At 35.5% G+C, this 4,808-nt stretch overlaps 1 long non-coding RNA gene across 2 annotated transcripts; it reads left to right on the forward strand.

Moving 5' to 3' along the window:
- The first annotated feature begins 280 nt into the window (after window positions 1–280).
- Window positions 281–4,097, forward strand: LOC111389207. Of its 2 annotated transcripts, none has more exons than XR_002701701.1 (3): window positions 281–1,289; window positions 1,459–1,522; window positions 3,592–4,097. It is a non-coding gene; the product is annotated as an uncharacterized LOC111389207 (long non-coding RNA). The 2 variants fall into 2 exon arrangements; XR_002701702.1 differs by having other exon boundaries at window positions 281–1,143.
- The last annotated feature ends 711 nt before the right edge of the window (window positions 4,098–4,808 follow it).

A 4,808-nucleotide genomic window follows, 5' to 3' on the forward strand; every position in this document is an offset into this window, starting at 1 on the left:
CTTTATTGACTAGGTTTTATTTTCCAGGAATATTTTTAAAACATCTAGCAAAATCGAAAACAACTTTTCTGTTTTGGTAAATGATTTTATAGTTGTAGTTACATATGCAGTTCAAATGAAGTATCCATTTAAATAAAACTTCCTATACGTAGATTACTAGACAATAAGATTTTTGGGTTAGAAATGAAAGCTATGGTGCATAATGAAATTTATATTATTTACGGACAATATTTCTTTATAACTGACTACACTATTGTGTTAGAGGCCATGATGGCCGACATTCTGGCCAGAAGACTCCTTTTTTCCATCACATGGCCGTGCACACCTCAACCTGTCCTGAATACTTTTTCCAAGGAGCAGAGAATCTTCTATGAATCTTCAATAAACATTTGTATCAAAACAAATTTGTTTTGGTTTTTACATATCAAATAATTATTTTGTCTTCTCTTATAACTAAAATGAAGAGGCCTCGGGTTTTTGTGTATTTCTTCTGGAAATTTGATTTGCGAGAAAATCTTGGCTGTCCTTCATTTTACTCGGTCTATTTTTGCCTTTAAAGGAGTTTCCTTTAGATCTATGCACTATTTTAAATTAATTATTTACTGTTAGATCATAGTGTTTCATTTTGATTTTTCCCCTAGCGTTAACTAAAAACGGTTCAAAAATATACTTGAATAGTTGAGTTTGTCTTTGTGTTTGAGTTTTTTAGTTTGTATTTAACAGAAAACATTTGATTTTTTCTCTATTTCTGGTGAAGTTCTGAAGGTCTTCTCGTATGATATAGCAAAATTTGGTATACTATATTTCTCAGTTAAAGTTTGTTTGCATATTTGATCTCTTCTTTAATAAAATGAACAGGATTACGTGCCTACCATTTTTGACAATTTCAGTGCCAATGTCTTTGTGGATGGGAGCACTGTTAATCTAGGTTTATGGGATACTGCTAGTACATTACTTGTTTCCTGCTGAAGTATTTTCTTATTGATCTTTAAACCTATTGTTGAGTAGTTTTGACTCTTATTTCATTAAAAAGGTCAGGAGGATTACAATAGGTTAAGACCGTTGAGCTACTGTGGTGCTGATGTCTTTATACTTGCATTTTCCCTCATTGGCAGGGCTAGTTACGAAAACGTCTCTAAAAAGGTGAGCCTATGTTTTGCCAGTATCATGCATTCTTCCCTTGTCTACATGTTATATTCATTTGGTATTGAATAGAGGGAAAAAGAGAAAGAAAGAAGGCATAAATAATCTCATTGTGTTTTACTAAGAAAAAAGGAGACCAGCAAGAGGTATGCTATTTTTCCTTACTCGTTTAATATTTTTTTCTTGTCCAAATGAATTGCTGAGGAGTCTTTCCAACTTCCAACCTCCTTCCGAAAAATTACAAATTGTAAATAAATAACTGGAAAGGAATAAAATGTCATGCTCCTGATTTGTATACTTCTCTTTTGATGCCAGTGGATTCCTGAATTGAGACATTATGCTCCTGGTGTTCCAATCATTCTTGTCGGCACAAAACTTGGTAAGATTTTCCTTCCACCAATTTATTTTGCTATGGAGTGTTACTAATCTTGTAGTACTATTTATTTTTACTACCTCATTCTATCTGATGGGATGGTATTTCATGTTTGATTGCAAACAACTAGATTATATTTCTACTGCTGATAGTAATTCGATATAGTCTTATATGGAGATTTGTGCCCTTGAGAGCATTATTAAGGACTCGTTTGCATGATTGTATTAAGCTGACAACTAATGCCAGGTGAATTCTGTACACACAAAAGGTTCAAGGTTGGGAGAAAATAACTGAGGAATGCTAGTAATTGTAACGAGTGGTCCATGACTACAACCCTGTCTATGACAAAAGACTCTTTTCTGTCAAAATTGGATGCAAAAATTAGCACTTAAACTTGGCAGGGGAAGAAAGTAAAACTTGTGATGCAATTTATATGACATAATCAACCAATCAATTTCCTAGACATACTAGTGTTCGGAAAATTCATTGTGCAACTTGAGTGAATTGAGGGTACTGTGAGTGAATTGAGTGTTAAATACCTGTCGCTGCGTGTCTTTTGATGACCATAGGGTACATTGATCAAAATGAATGCTTGCATTCATCTTTGTTCACAACAACTTTGTGATATTTGAGAACCGTATTTGTTTCCTTCTAGATCTTCGCAAGGATAAACAGTTCTTTGCAGATCACCCTGAAGCAGTGCCCATTACGACTGCTCAGTTATATTTTGCTACATTCATGTCATTAAATTTCTATCCATGTTTTACTGCGACAATTTTATGCCTTGCCCATCATTTTGAGTATGTGTTTGTATCCCTCAAGAATTACTTTCCCGCTTTTTTAGGGAGAAAAGCTTAGGAAATTAATTGGAGCAGCTTGTCACGGGCCTAATTTCGTTACACCCAAACAAACTAGAACCATGCGGCCTTAACGTCTACAATTCCCGCACCTCACGAGAAAACTTTAAGTCAGCCTTTCCACGCCCACAAATAATTTAACCAAGGAGGCTAAATTATACCCACGTTAAGAAGAGAATTTTGAAGTAAGTAATATATGAAAACAAGTAAAGACGGGGAAACTTTCTTTGTATAAATGAAAGGGGAAAACTTTACAATCTCTCTAATGAATAAACTCTCTTCATTTTACACTCTCTACACTTTCTAACCTCTACTCCATCTCATTTACAAATGAGACCACATCTCTATTTATAGGCAAACTTAAACCTCCTTAAGCATTTCACTTTACAACTTGCGCTTTGTTGTCGCCATCTCGTGCTTAGTTGTCCCCAACTCATTCTTAGTTGTCTTCAAGTGGATGGTCTTACAACTTGCCTTGCAAGTTGTTGCCAACTCGTGTTTTAACTTGCATACAACTCGCGCCTAGCTTGCAAGTTGATAATATCTTTGCCAACTCGTGCTTAGTTTGCATACAACTCACGCTTAGCTTGCAAGTGGCACACAAGTGGACAAGTTATGCAAGTTGTCCACTTGCATCCTCAAAATATCCGGTTGCAGGTTTATGTATTTTACCTCTCAAAATGGTGGGTCGGGACTTAGAAAAACCTCATTAATACCCTGGAAAACTGCACGATCTAGGCAGCCTGCATTCTGCCCCAAAACAATCTACTTGCGTCCCCAGCCCGAATCTACCTGCGACCTTTGCCGAATTTGCCTGTGTCCCTTTTCGCAAGCTGTTCCGTCCTTTTGAAACGCGTCACCCGAGCTATCTTGCGACCGCTACCGGGACGGATCGGTCGCGACTGCATGGGCATAAGTCACTACCTCACTGAATTTGGCGACGCACTCATCGCCATATATCGTCGAAGTATAGACCTTATTTCCCATAAGTTTATTTCATTTTTCCACCTTGTGTCATGACATTCCCGTGTCATGCCAAGCCTTAAGTCATGACCTTGCGATCTGTGACAAGCTGCTTACGTCGAATGTAGTGCAAAGACACAGCAGGTCTTTTTACTGTTTGCATTTTGGTACAATATTTTTTGTCTCCATTGTAATGCTTCTTTCGATTTAGATTATCAACAATATCTTTTATATAATTTGTCCAAATATTGCCAGAATATTAAGGCAGTCTTTGATGCTGCCATTAAGCTTGTCCTGCAGCAACCAAAGCAAAAGAAGAAAAAGAATAGAAAGGATCAAAAGGCTTGCAGTATATTGTGACTGCTAAAAGAAATGCCACGGAGCAGAAGATTATTTTCCGTATTAATCTGATTTCCTCTCATAGCCCCCTGTCGAGGATACAACAACCTGTGAGTTTACTTGACTTACTATACCAGGGGGGCTCACGTTAAACCATCATGTTGTCAACTGCTGTTTGAGATGTACATTTATGAGTGTGATTTGTTCTGGTGATATGAAAATGCTTCTTAAGAACCATAGATTCTGTAATTTCTAAGCTTGTGTGTACCAAAGTTCTCTTTGTGGACTTTCTGAATTTCATGTGTATCATGGTTAGAAAAGTAAAAATGGAGAGACTAGTTTCACTATACTTGTGGATGATTTAGCTCCAGTTTGATTTTGCTAAAAATCAAATTTTTAGTAGATTTTGATAAAAATTAATGAAATGTGTAATTGAAAAGTTAATAAAAGTCGTGGGTTTCATAAAATGTCTATTTTAAATTAATTGTTGATTTTGATTCAAATTTTTATGAACTTTTTTAAGCTAAATCAAACTTGGGCTTAAAAGATCAACCGCACTTGGGTTGAACTATCTTTCAAAACCAAGGATCAAATTGACCCTTGGACTTGCCAATATTGTGAGCCATTCCGCACCACGTCGTTTAATTTCCTATGTTGATGCTTGAAATTCAACTTTAACTCGATTATATTGTGAATTCTATAGGCTTGAAATGGTATAAGCCAATAAAACATGAATGTGGGCATATGTCGAGAAAATTGCAGTGGCTAATTCGTGGAAGACTTTCTCTTTTAAAATTTTCAAAAAAGTGGTAATATTTGTATTTCTCGATTCTCTAATAATAATATTGCTGTTGTTGTGTGATCAACAATATATTTGAGTTATATTATTTCATATGAAAGTTAACGAGCAATTTAATATTTTGTGCTCTTATTTTGCTAACTTTTCGTGTTACTTAATTGTTGTTGTTTGACATTTATATCTATTTAATTCATTGACCATATTGAGTAGTTGCGCAATTAAATTAATCTCGGGTCACCATCATAACCGTCTAATAATTAGTCATGTTTTTACCTAACCAAATATATAGAAAAACTTCAGTGGGACGGTTGAGTTCATTTAATGAAAGGGTAAT

The sequence above is a fragment of the Olea europaea genome, chromosome 3 (genome assembly GCF_002742605.1).
Source record: "Olea europaea var. sylvestris chromosome 3, O_europaea_v1, whole genome shotgun sequence".
In the NCBI taxonomy this organism is placed as follows: Eukaryota; Viridiplantae; Streptophyta; class Magnoliopsida; order Lamiales; family Oleaceae; genus Olea; species Olea europaea.